Source organism: Cetorhinus maximus, chromosome X (genome assembly GCF_964194155.1).
Source record: "Cetorhinus maximus chromosome X, sCetMax3.hap1.1, whole genome shotgun sequence".
Lineage (NCBI taxonomy): Eukaryota > Metazoa > Chordata > Chondrichthyes > Lamniformes > Cetorhinidae > Cetorhinus > Cetorhinus maximus.
In genome coordinates, this window is record NC_135917.1 from 12,264,666 (window position 1) to 12,279,196 (window position 14,531).

Here is a 14,531-nt window from a genome sequence, read left to right on the forward strand (position 1 = left end):
TGGCTGCTGCATTCCCTACATCACAACAGTGATTATGCTTCAAAGATAAAAGTATTTCATTGGCTGTAAAGCACTTTGAGATGCCTGGTGGATGTGAAAAGTGCTATATAAATGCAACTCCTTTCTTTCTGTTATGGATAGGAGGGGGGTTAATCTAACCAGCCCTAATTTCTCTCCTTACCACCCACCCGTGAACAGAAAGGTGCTTTGATTTTGATTTCCCCTTTTATAAGCAGTGTTGTATTTCCCAAGTCCTCAGTTTTTGGTGTGATCCAATTTTTATTGATAACCCCACAGCAAGTTCGAGATAGAGTGATCTCAGAAGGGGAGTTTATTTGCACACACTCAAAACACAGGAAGGGGGTGTGGCCGCGTAGCCCCCAGTGTATTCATACAATAAAAAGAGGGATAGAGGAAGAAAGATTTACATGACAAAGGCCACAAAGAAAAGAATTATTGTTTCACGTGACTCCAGAATCAAAGTCCAGTGGTGCACTCCTTCATAGAGGTCAGCAGGTTGAAAACTGATGCTGGATAATTCACTTTTCTGGTCAAAATGACTTCCACAATTTGATAGGCACCTAGAGATGAATCAGTCTTGCAGGTGCTGGTACAGAATTTCCAGTAGAAACAGTGTAGATGGGGGCCAGGCATTCACCTGGACCGAGCCCTTGCTCTGAATTGCTGCTTGCTAAATGGAAGATAGCAGATTGCTCTGCATCTCCACAAGGGAATATTACAGGTTCCCCCAGCTAGGGGGTCATGTCACATGACTCCCAATTTCTCCGCTTTGCTTTGACAAAGGTTGCATGTTTCTTTGTCTGGGTTCTTGAGATTATTAATGTTTCAACCATTAAGGATTTGAAAGGAGATTGCAGGGTCCTTTGTCCTAGCAGACTAGTAGTCTCTGTTGGCCAGCCCTTGCTTATGAAATGCAGATGACCCTTGTACAATTCCCTTTGAATTTGGTCTCTGCAGTCCAAAGGGCCATTAGCATCTCATCAGAGATAACGAGGCCCAAATTTCTTCGATATTGCTAAGTTAGTTCCTATTGTTTGAAGGTCACAGGCATAAAGTTCCTATTGTTCAGGGTTACAGGCAGACATAGCTACAGCCTTTTTAAAGTCTTTGTCCAGTTTTCAAAATTTTAGGAAGTAGCTATATATATATATATATATATATATACATATATATATAAAAATATATTTCATAAAAATATAGTACGGTCTTAGCTCTGTTATAGCTCTTAATTGCCCTTTAAATTTTATATCAATTACTTCATATCTATGCCTTTTGGCTATTGGCCTATCTGCTGAAGGAAGTAGTCCTTCCCATCCACTCTATCCAGGCCCCTTTCTTTATCATTTTACTCACCTCAATTAAATGTCCCCTCAGCCTCCTCTGTTCCAAAGAAAACAACCCCAGCCAATCCAATCTTCTCTCATAACTAAAATTCCCCAGTCCAGGCTACATTCTCGTAAATCTCCTCTGTACCCTCTAGAGTGCAAACTCTTCCTTCATACAGTGCGGTGACCAGGATAGTGCCCAGCACTCTAACTGTGGCCGAATTATACAATTCTTGCAGAGCCTCCTTACTCTATGCCCTGGATAACGAGGGAAGGCATCTCGTTTGTTTCCTCAACCACTAAGTGTGGTAGCGGGAGGGTAAAACGATGTTTTACCTGTCGGCCGCAATGGTGGCTTTTCACGCCGTATTGTCCCAAACCCGCCACATTAATTATGCATTCCCGGGATACACGCTGTTTCCATGGCGGGCGGGCTCCGATTTGCCTGCCACACCGTCACCTCGCCACTTCATCACGCCAGGTATCCAGGACTGCAGCAAAGAAGACATGGCCCCAAAAGGCAAGAATACTGCAGCCCTCGAGCACCATTTGGACACTGTGGAGGCCGCTGCGATATCCTCCAGCCCCGCTCTGGCTGCAGGAGAGGCAGCTACATTACCACTCCGGCTTGGTAAGCGATGGCAGAGGTGGTCAGTGCCAACACTGCACAGAAGAGGTTGGCCATCCAGTGCAGATAGAGGATGAATGGTCTCATCCATGCAGCCAGGGTAAGGCAACCATCTCATCGCTCTAAACTCACACACTCACAAGCCCATCACACACTCACTGTCATCTCACTCACTGCCAGCTCAAGGGACATCACCACTCACTCTCTCACACACACCCTCACATCTCCATCTGGCCTCATCTCCCTCTGGAGGCTGCCTCCTCAGCCCTCACCATCCTGAGGCCACTTGCACAGATCCACATGTGTCCCCCACACACACCCTGGGATACCCTCCTTCCCCAGTACAGCCCTCACCCTGCAGCCTCTTCCCTTGCCTGAGGCCACTTCTCCCCCTTCCCCAAGCAAACCCTAGCCCTGCAGACATTGAAAAGCCACCCCCGCCTTACGGCTGGTCTAGTAGGTAGAGACCTGCCCGTGTGCCCCCCTAAAAGTGATGTGGTGCTGCCTGTGAAGCCTGGCGCTGATGACTGCGAGTGCTGCCCGAAGCAAGGTAGGGAAACAAACCTCGAAGTCCCAAGTGAAGTGCAGCTCACCAGGTGCACGTCGCTTATGTCCAGTTGTGAAACAGTCGGTGTGTTTTCCCTTTGCTCCCTGCCTCGGGGGTTAACTATGGATCCAACTTGCCACTTTGCCTTGGGTCCCATGGGCTTTTGCTTTGGTGGCCAGTCTGCCGTGTGGTATGAAAAGCCTCGCTGAAGTCCATCTCCACCTGCAACAATGCGCGACCCTCATCAACACTTCTTGTTACCTTCTCAAAAAATTCAATCCAGTTAGACTCGATCTTCCGTTTACAAATCCATACTAACTGCCCTCGATGAATCCGTGCCTTTCTAAATGATGGGTTCTACAATCCCTCGGGACTTTTTTTCCATATTTCTGCATTGAGGTTACACTGACTGGTCTATCCAGTTATCCCTTCCTCCCTTTCTAAACAGCAGTACATTCGTTGTCCTGTATCACCATGCCTTTGGCCAAAGTCAATAGAAAGGCATGCTCATGGCTCTTGTTATTTTCTCCCTTGCTTCTCTTGGCAGCCTGGGATATATTTCACCTGGGCCTAGTAGATTATCCACTTTCAAGGATGTTGCAAAACTTAGTATTTCCTGTCTCATGGTTTATCCCATCCAATAGTTCACACTTCTTGACTAGAATATCTGCTTTGTCCCTCTCTTTTGTGACAAAGCATTCATTGTGAATCTTGGCCACATCTGCTTCCTCGCACTAGTAACTTTTTTGGTCTCTCATTGGCCCTATCCTTTCCCTAGTTATCCTCTCGATCTTTATGTATTTCTAAAACATCTTTGAGCTTTCCTTGTTTTAACTTGCCAGTGTCTTTTTATGCCCTCTCTTTGCTTTCCTAATATCCTTTTTAATTTCAAACCTGCCCTTTCTAGACTTTCTGCAGGGTTCAGCTATCTGACATATGCTTCCTGTTTTTTGCCTCTCCCTGCCCTATCTGCTCTTTCACATCTGGGGAGGAAGGGATAGATTTGAAACTTAGTGGGAGCATATTTGTTCTGAACCCTCACTATCTCCTCTATGACTGTCTAATGTTCTGACACCGATTTACCTTCAAGTGACTGGTTTCAGTCCAATTTTGCCCCATCGCATCTCAGCTTAGTAAAATTGCCCATTTCCCAATTTAAAACTTTAACTCTTGGTATATATTTGTACTTTACCATAATTAGGCTAAACCTAACTGACTTATGATCGCTACTACTAAAATGCTCTCCCATTGGTACTCCTTCCACCAACCCAGCTTCATTAACTAAGTCCAGAGTGTCCCTTCTCCTGTTGGGCTTGCTATGTACTGGCTAAAAAAGTTCTTCTGAAAGAATTTGAAGAATTCTGCACCCTCTATACCTTTTACACTGATTTCTACCCAAGTTAATATTAAGGTGGTTGAAATCCCCTGCTATTACTATCCTAATGTATTTCCCAGCAATTTGCCTATCTATTTGTCCTTTGATCACTCTCTCTGGCTATTTGGTGCAGCATTGTGATTGCTCCTTTTTTGACCTCAGTTTGACCCATATGGCCACACAAATGACATCCTGTGTGACTGTGACACAGGTAAACTTTCCCTCCTCGTCCTTCTCGACCTGTCTGCAGCCTTTGACACGGTTTGACCACACCATCCTCCTCCAACACCTCTCCACTGTCGTCCAGCTGGGTGGGACCTGCTCTCACCTGGTTCCATTCTTATCCATCTAATCGGAGCCAGAGAATCACTGGAAATGGCTTCTCTTCCTGCTCCTGCCCCGTTACCTCTGGTGTCCCCCCCAAGGATCTATCCTTGGCCCCCTCCTATTTCTCATCTACATGCTGCCCCTCAGTGACACCATCCGAAAGCACAGTGTTAGTTTTCACATGTACGCTGATGACACCCAGCTCTACCTCACCCCCACCTCTCTCAACTCCTCCACTGGTGCTAAACTATCAGACTGCTTATCCGACATCCAGTACTGGCTGAGCAGAAATTTCCTCCAATTAAATACTGGGAAAACTGAAGCTATTGCCTTTGGTCTGCATCAAAACTCTGTTCCCTAAACTACCACCCCTCTCCCGGACCACTGACTGAGACTGAACCAGACTGTGTGCAACCGCGGTGTCATATTTGACTTTGAGGTGAACTTTCAACCACATATCCACATCATCACTAAGATCGTCTATTTCCACCTCTGTAACATTGCCTGACTTCACCCCCATCTCAGCTCATTTGCTGCTGAAACCCTTATTCATGCCTTCATCCCCTCTAGACTCGACAATTCCAACACAGCGGTATGTGGAACATTCCTTGTTCCAGTCTTACTCTGACCCCCTCCCACAACTCCTTCTCCGGTACATCGATGACTGTTTCAGGGCCGATTCATGCTCTCGTCTGGACCTGGAAAAATTTATTAATTTTGCTTCCAATCTCCACCCCTCCATCATTTTCACATGGTCCATCTCTGACACTTCCCTTCCCTACCTTGACCTCTCTGTCTCAATTTCTGGTGATAGACTGTCCACCAATATTCATTACAAGCCTACCGACTCCCACAGCTACCTCGACTACAGCTCCTCACACCCCGCTTCCTGTAAGGACTCCATCCCATTCTCTCAGTTCCTTCGTCTCCGTCGCATCTGTTCTGATGATGCCACTTTCCAAAACAGTTCCTCTGACATGTCTTCCTTCTTCCTTAACCGAGGTTTTCCACCCACTCTGGTTGACAGGGCCCTCAACCGTGTCCGGCCCATCTCCCATGCCTCTGCCCTCACACCTTCCCCACCCTCCCAGAACCATGATAGGGTCCCCTTTGTCCTCACTTTTCACCCCACCAGCCTCCACATTCAAAGGATCATCCTCCGCCATTTCCGCCAACTCCAGCATGATGCCACCACCAAATACATCTTCCCTTCACCTCCCCTGTCGGCATTCTGTAGGGACCATTCCCTCCGGGTCACCCTGGTCCACTCCTCCATCACCCCCTACACCTCAACCCTCTCCCACGGCACCTTCCCATGCAATCGCAGAAGGTACAACACCTGCCCCTTTACTTCCCCCCTCCTCACCGTCCAAGGGCCCAAACACTCCTTTCAAGTGAAGCAGTATTTCACTTGCACTTCCCTCAATTTAGTCTACTGCATTCGCTGCTCCCAATGCGGTTTCCTCTACATTGGAGACCAAACGCAGACTGGGTGACCGCTTTGCAGAACACCTTCGATCTGTCCGCAAGCATCACCCAGACCTCCCTGTCGCTTGCCATTTCAACACTCCACCCTGCTCTCATGGCCACATGTCCGTCCTTGGCCTGCTGCATTGTTCCAGTGAAGCTCAACGCAAACTGGAGGAACAGCACCTCATCTTCCGACTAGGCACTTTACAGCCTTCCGGACTGAATATTGAGTTCAACAACTTCAGATCATGAACTCTCTCCTCCATCCCCACCCACTTTTTGATCCCCATTTTTTCAAATATTTATTTTTCAATTTTTATATATGTATATTTTTTTCCCACCTATTTCTTTTATTATTTAAAAAATTTATTTCCATTCATTGTTTTATCCCCACCGTTTAGTCTATTTTGATCTTTTCTCCCACACTGTCCCTTCCCCTCACCCCACCCCCACTAGGGCTATCTGTCACTTGCTCATCCTGCTTTCTACTCTTAATGTCACCATTAGCACCTCCTTTAGCTAATATCACCACCGTCAACACCCCTTTGACCTTTAGCTTATGACACCCTTTGCAATCTCTCCATTGCCTCCACCTATCACTGGCCCTCTATCCAGCTCTACCTGTCCAACCCCCCTTAAACAGCTTATATTTCACCACATTTCTATTTCTCTTTAGTTCTGAAGAAGAGTTATACGGACTCAAAACGTTAACTCTGTCTTTCTCTCCACAGATGCTGTCAGACTTGCTGAGTTTTTCCAGCAATTTTTGTTTTCATTCTAACCCATTCTTGGCTGGATTCCCACATTCTACCCTCCATAAACTTGAGGTCATCCAAAACTCTGCTGCCCGTGTCCTAACTCACACCAAGTCCCGTTCCCCTATCACCCCTGTGCTCACTGACCTACATTGGCTCCCAGTCAAGCAACATCTTGATTTTAAAATTCTCATCCTTGTTTTCAAATCCCTCCATGACCTCACCCCTCCCTATCTCTGTAATCCCCTCCAGCCCCACATCCCTCCAAGATATCATCGCTCCTCTAATTCTGGTTTCTTGAGCATCCCCGATTCTAATCGCTCCACCATTGGCGGCCGTGCCTTCAGCTGCCTGGACCCCAAGCTCTGGAACCCCCTCTCTGAACCTCTCCATACTACATCTCTTCCTTCCTCCTCCTGCAGCCACTGATTTTCTGAACTGCCCCTCACCTTTGTACCATCATCCCCAACAAAATCATGCCTGATGCTTTTGTCCCCATTAGAGCCATTCCTCTCTCTCCCCCTGGCCATTCCCTCTGATACGGCCTCGTCTCAGTCCCTTTAAGCCCAAGGGATGCAGGCTCAAACAGATATGGTGGGTAAATGCTTAATCATCCACCACCAGGTCTGCTTGGACCAATTAAAACAGTTTTGCTCACTATTCTAGAGTCATTCTGGAATGTAAAGATAACCCCCGGCTTCTTTTCTCTCCTGCAAACCGTCTTCTTAAACCCCTCTCCCCTGTCTCCTCCACCCTCACCTCCTGTAAGCTCCTGGACTCCTTTGTCACTAAGATCGAGACAGTCCGGCCAGCTGTCTCTGCCACGTCCTTCCCTTCCACTAACCCACCTGGACAAACTTCCTCTAATCTACCCTGCCCTAGCCCTGAACTGGTATTTTTCTCTCGTTTCCCTCCTATCTCCCCTCATGCCCTCTCTGAGCTCACCTTGCCCATGAGACCCACCTCCTGCTCTCTCGACCCTATTCCCACTAAACTGCCGACCACTCAACTCCCCCTCTTGGTCCCAATGTTAGCCGATAATGTAAACAGCTCTCTCTCTCCAGGTGTTGCCCCTCTCTCCTTTAAATCTACCGTCATCACCTCTCTCCTCAAAACAACAACCCTTGACCCCGCCATCTTTCAAACTACCATCCATCTCCAGCCTCCCTTCCCTCTCAAAAGCCCTTGAGTGTCCTTGATGCCTCCCATCATTTCCATGGTTCCACATTTGAAGCCTTCTCCTGCTCTATCTCTGTATGCTCTGGGATGCACAAAGCTGAGTTGGCCTTTGAAAGCTGATGAGAGGGAAGTGCTGGCTCCCATGGTTAGCGCCCTTGCTAGGTTTGAACAGCTTGAGAGGACGATCTGTTAGGTGGCTGTCGTCAGGAGGCTAGCGACCAACCAATGTCAGGGCTTGAAAATCAAATGAGCGTGGAAAGGCGGAAGTTCTTATTTGTGGAGAAGGAAGCTGAGTGAGTGGGCGAAGGGGGTAGGGAGGAAGGTTGGGGGTGGGCAAGGGGTGAGGGGGGTACGAGAAACAGAGATTAAAGTAAGTTTAAGCACAAAACTAGGAGTCCCCAAAGGAAACAGCGAGTAAAACAAATGCTTTCTTTCCCCACTGACCAAGTGTCAGCCCTGGGAAAGCTTGGCTAATTCTGCGCAGAGGAGGCATGAAACATGGCACCCTCACTGCATTAACCATGAGGGGGAGTTACACTGTTGGGTTTTGTCCCTGTGTAGCTTGCACTGTGTCTACGTTGCCTGCTTCTAGACATTTCTATTTATGACAGAGGAATATTTAAAACCAGTGTGGTCGCTTTGTGCATGAACATTTGTCCTTCTGCCTCCCAGATTTATTTACAGCACCATGCACTACGTGATGTGACATGAATCAGGCAAGAATCTGTCAGCAAGATGTGCAAGTATTTTATGTCAGTAAGGGAGGTTCCTTCAAATGTGTTATGCATAAAGGGACTTGCCACAAGCCCTTTGCTAATGCCAACACATCACTGTTTGCTGCTGTCCTCAACATGAAACCAGACCAAGGTACAAGAAGGTTGTTAGAACACGACATTTGTCCCAGTTGCTGATGGGTGACCATCCTAGCTATTCCAACCTTGTGCCTGTGAGGGGGAGGGACATGTCTAGACCCACTCCCCTGATCCTGGCAATGTGTTACTAAGCAATGGAATCCAGGATCCATTGCTTAAGATGCTTGGCCTCCCTTGTTTATCTTTGATACCGTTATTCCTAGCATAAAAAAACTCCAACCAGGCTTCTTTCAGTAAACATAAATAAATAATTGATTTATTGTAAAACAAATTTATTTTTAAAAGCAAGCTAATAAACAAATTAACATACAACTTGTAGTTTACAAGTGTAATGATTTTGCCCTTTTTGTTAAAAAAAATGGATATTCAAACTCCCATACACTCGCACACAAACACAAAACAAACACAGTCCCCTGCAGAGGCTGGAGGATGGAAAAGTTTCTTTTAAAAGGATCAAATTCAAAGAGATCTTGATGCTATTGATCTAACAGAATTCTGGTCACAATAGATCTGGAAGTTCTTTCAGACAGATTTGTTGGTGAAGCGGTCCTTGATGGCTCTTACTTATCAAAACTTGGTAGACTTTCAAAATAAAATAGATGAGTTATCCTGATGAGACACTTCTGAGGAAGGTTTAACACAAAGGTGGGGCAGAGAGAGAAAAAAAGAGTCTTTTTATTTCAGCTTGCTTCTAAGGCAGCCACACACGCACTCCCCCTGAGAGTTTTAAAGACTAAAATGTTCCAAGAATACTTCTCTTAGGCCAGGTGTTTTTAACCAGTTAGCAAGAGTCTTTAGCTTGGCAACAGCAGTTCTTTGTTAACTTAGATAAGCAAAGTATCTCTTCCCTCAGCAGGTATTCCTGCCGGACATCTCTGTTGACCCATGGTTTCTTGAAGAATGACATATTCACATATCCGAATTAATATTGAAAACTTTTAAAAATAGCTCAGGAGGAAGAATGTCCAAAATTCAATGTTCTTCAAATTTTCCAAAAAAACAGGTTCCTCACAATATACAAAAAAGTACATTTTGAAATTGTGACTGTTCCAAATGAGTAAACAGAAACTCAATGTCTTTTCTTCAAATGCTGATAAGGGTTTTAAGGTGTGAGAAAACCTTGGTCCTTTTGATCGCTACAGGTGGTAGAGAGACTTCAGATTGCTAAATGGGGGTTACCACTTCCCTTATATGGAAAGCGATTTGACATTTTTGAGACAGTGGCTATCTTGGTTTGCCTGCCAAGTGTAATACAAAAAGGCAGCAAGCTGCATAGAGACAGATCCATCTTGAAGAAGCATCTTGAAAGCTCATGAGAGAAACCTCTTGAAGAGAAACTGCTTGCAACAGGGAGAGACAAAGAGGGGGCATCCATAAAAACAGCTACCGCTCTGCTGTAAAGTAACTAGGCAGCTAAAAGTGCCTTGCCTGCAGAACTGGAAGCAAGGAACCTTCTCTACTCCCTGTACACTCAATCTACTGAGTTTACCTGTCAAAGCAACCTCTGGCCATTTGACAGTGGAAATGCATCGCAGCTGCAGACAATCCTACAACCTCAAAATGTTCATTTCAGACACCACAACATTCAACTTCAGAATACCAGGCCTGCACCGAACAAGAGATTGAACTGATTCCATTTTTTAAAGTGTCGCTTTTATCTTCATCTGTAACTAATCTATGTGTGTGCATGTGTTAATGACTATCTTTTCTTAAATAACTTCCAGAGCAGTAGTGTGAAATAAACTAACCTTTTCTTTTTAAGTAAAAAGATTTTGCTGCCGGGTTATGTTAAATTGAATTACACACTCCAATGGTAAAATACACACACTTTTATGGGTGACTTTTGAGGTGCCTGTGCAAATTAACAACAACACAACAAATGCATTTCTTTGTTTCACCCCTTCATGGGATGTGGGCATCGTTGGCTAGGCCAACATTTATTGCCCATCCCTAATTGCTCAGAGTCAACCACATTGCTGTGGGTGTGGAGTCACGTGTAGGCCAACAGATTTCCTTCCCTAAAGGGGAAAAGGGCATTAGTGAACTACAGGGGTCTTTGCAACAATGGTTTCATGGTCATCAGACTTCCAATTCCTGATTTTTGTTCAATTCACATCTTGCTATCTACCATGGTGGGATTTGAACCCAGGCCTGCGAGTACAGTACCATGGGCCCCTAGAATTTTGCCTAGTCACAATGCCACTATGCCACCACCTCCCCTCAGCACAGAAAAAAATCCCACTCCATAGGTTTGTAAGGAAAAGTGGTCACTGAGCCAAAGAAAGAGAAATTTCAAAGGTGATCAAAAGCCCAGTCAGGTTGGTGGGTCTTGAACAGAGGGGAGGCAGAAGGGTGTATGAAGGGATGTTTAGGATGTGGGGCCTATGGTGTGGGCAGGTGTGGGAAGGGAAGACACTTTCAGAGGCTATAATCAGGTCGGTGGGTCAATTCAAGCAGGGAAAGGCCTAGCATGCCGGACACTGCAGGGAGGCACTGGGGGAGGATGATGTGGTCAAAGGTAGCAGACAGGTTGAAGAGGGATGGCTTACCATGGGCACAGTTACAAAGGGTGCCATTTGTGACTTAGATAAAGGGAGGTTTCAGGACAGTGCAGGAGAATTGGATGGATTCCAATGGATTCCAGGAAAAGCGAGCACCACTTTGGGAAGCAACATCGCGGATTTTGGAGTGGGAAGGGAGCCTGGGGATGGGGGTGGTCACCAAAAACCAATAGAGGGCCAGGGTGGGCTTGTTGTAGGAGGCTTGGTGCTGTCTTTGAAAGGATCACGGGACAGTACCTGAGGAGAATGAAGTGTTAACAATATCAGCTAACCTGGGGATTGGGTTGTAGGAGCAGAAGATGTGTCTCAGGAGCAAGGTGAGGGTGGGGGGAGAGATGGAAGAGAAGCTATAGATCAAGATTTGAGAAACAAACAATGGGATGGCTAAGGTGAAAGGACTGAGGGGAGGTTGGCTTAAGAGGCAATGAGAAGGAGGAGCAGCAGAAGCAGCTATGAGAATGGTCTCTGATTTGGTGATGAAAAACACATGAACCTGTTAGGTTACCGGGTGCCAGCTCTAGATTTAGATGGTCTCATTAACAACTACTGGGTGGATGCCATCTTCAAGAATATCAAGGTATTTGCCCCTCCGCACACTCGCACCATGTGGAAAATAGGGAAAGCCGACCAATGGCTCTAGAAATGTAGCATAGCCCACTGTCGACAAAAGCAAAAAGTTTAAACTGGGTTGGAATATAAGCTTGTAACGTGTGAAAACAAATAGTTACACTGAAAGTGCAGTGGGTCACTGGCTCATATCTGAAGCTTGAAGAGGCGTGAGACTTAATTCTTAAAGGTGTGTGGGGTCAGCTTCCCAAGCAGAAAGTGTTGATTTTTGGAACTCCGTGGGATGTACTTTTCCTGTATTTGGGAATCTGCAATGAACATGACATCCCCATTTTATGGGAAAAAAAGGAAGTTTCCTGAAATCTACCGCGTATGGCTCTCTATTTGCCACCTAGAAATGCTGATTGAAGATCAGCAAGAGGGCATTTCAACCCATTTTGATTGAGGGGCGGATCAGTCATGGCCAAAGGTGGCAAGTTTAGAATTGTACAAAACCTTTCCAAATGTTGTCTCCAGCTTCCCCAACACCCCCAACCCCATGATCCAAAAAGCAGATTTTCCAAAAGAAAGACAGGCTTGCTGTCTCTGAAAAATCAAAGCAAAGCACAGAGGGTCTGCCTCGTGCACAGCATTGCACTGGGTCACCGGAGTAAACAAGGCATCAAAATCTCTTGGAAGTTGCTGCAGGTAAGGAAGCAGCTGCTTGGTTTGTGTTTGGTTGTACCAATACTTCAGCCTTTTGGGAATAATATGACAGGTTAATAAGCCAATCCTTCAAACTGAAGCCATATGCAATCAAAAGCCAACCTAGCAGCTCAGAATACCCCTCAAATAAACTTTTGTCATGCCAGCGGATACCAGCCCAAATTACTTACGGGCACATTGAACGTTCTTTGAGGAAGACGTGTTTTTTAAAAGGACAAACAAGCAAATGCTGGCTGAGACTGTAAAGTAACCACTTGCTGCAAAATTCCTATGTGGATTATACTTGGCCGACTAGTCCCAAGAGAACATGGAATGTCGCACCTAAAAAGGTGTCAAGGCATACTTCAGGCAGAGACACTTGAAAGGGAGAGAAGCAATTCAAAAGACTGAACTTTAATCTCCTGTGGTTATGGAGACAATGGAGACTGATTGTCACATCTCAGCAGATATCCAAAACCCATCTCCTGTCGAGTTATGTCTCAGAATGTGGACATGATCTTAGTTAAAAGGAGACCAATTCTGGACGAAGGACATGTTTTTTTCCCCCTTCCAGGAATACACAAGAAAAGAGGTTAAAAAGCCAACTGAAAACCTGATCTGGGTGCGCTAGTGCTAGCTCTGTGTGTGCTGGTTCTGGTGCTAGTGTGTGGTGTGAAGGTCACACCAGAAGAATAACAACTAGGCATCCCTGCAGCTTGCAAGTAAACATCTCTCTCACCTCCTCTCTGTTTCTGGAGGCAAGTCACAAGTCAGCAAAATCACAGTCACAAAGGAAACAGGACAACTCCTTCAACTAACCTTCAGAACCAAGTGTCTCCAAACCAACTGCTCAACTGCCAAAGTCAGCTTCACCGGAATCGCCCAACTTGATGGCCATAATATTTCTCCATTACTCCTCATAGACAAGCCAAAGACTGATTCGTATATCTTTTAAAACTTTTATTTTTGGCCTCAACTTCTAATTTCTAACCTGTGTGCATGTTTGTTGTGTTTTTATTATTTTTTCCTTGGGTTTTAGTAACTAATAAACTTACTCTTTCTTTGACCCAAGAAAGCCTGATTAAATTGGCTCCTTTTAAAATATAAATGCATTTGGACTGGGAAAAGATATCCACGAGGGAAGGTGGGATGGAAGGGATCCTTTTTAAATTAACCTTGTTGCGACCAACCAAGGGGGTTGAATAAAGAAGGGGGGTCAGCTCCTTCCTCCTCACCTGGGAGCATAACAAAATTGGGGTCCCATTCAGGAAGTTAACAAATTGGGGACCATAATAAGTTGGGGTCCTCACCCAGGGACCAGTCACAACATTTTGCACACAAGGCTGATTAAAGACTAGGATCATTGGGTGATCGCTGAAATGTTATAATCATTCCCTTTAGGGAATGAAAGATTTTTTGGTTGATGTTTGCTGTCAAAGTGAGTGGCAATTTGACACGGTTTGACGACACCATCCTCCTCCAACACCTCTCCACTGTCGTCCAGCTGGGTGGGACCTGCTCTCACCTGGTTCCATTCTTATCCATCTAATCGGAGCCAGAGAATCACTGGAAATGGCTTCTCTTCCTGCTCCTGCCCCGTTACCTCTGGTGTCCCCCCAAGGATCTATCCTTGGCCCCCTCCTATTTCTCATCTACATGCTGCCCCTCAGTGACACCATCCGAAAGCACAGTGTTAGTTTTCACATGTACGCTGATGACACCCAGCTCTACCTCACCCCCACCTCTCTCAACTCCTCCGCTGGTGCTAAATTATCAGACTGCTTATCCGACATCCAGTCCTGGATGAGTAGAATTTTCCTCCAATTAAATACTGGGAAAAATGAAGCTATTGTCTTCAGGCCTTGTCAAAAGTTCCCTAGTTACCGACTCCATCCCTCTCCCTTGCAACAGTCTGAGACTAAACCAGACTGTTTGCAACCTTGGAATCACATTTGACCCCAAGATGAGCTCCTGACCACATATTTGCACCATCACTAAGACGGCTTATTTCCATCTCCTTAGCATCGATCGGTGTTGCCCCTGTCTCAGCTCATCTGCTGCTGAAACCCTCATCCATGTCTTTGTTTCCTCCAGACTCGACTATTCTAACCCACTCCTAGCCGCTCTCCCACATTCTACCCTTCACAAACCTGAGGTCATCCAGAACTTTGCTGCCCGTGACTTTACACCAAGTCCCGTCCCCCTATCACCCCTGTGCTC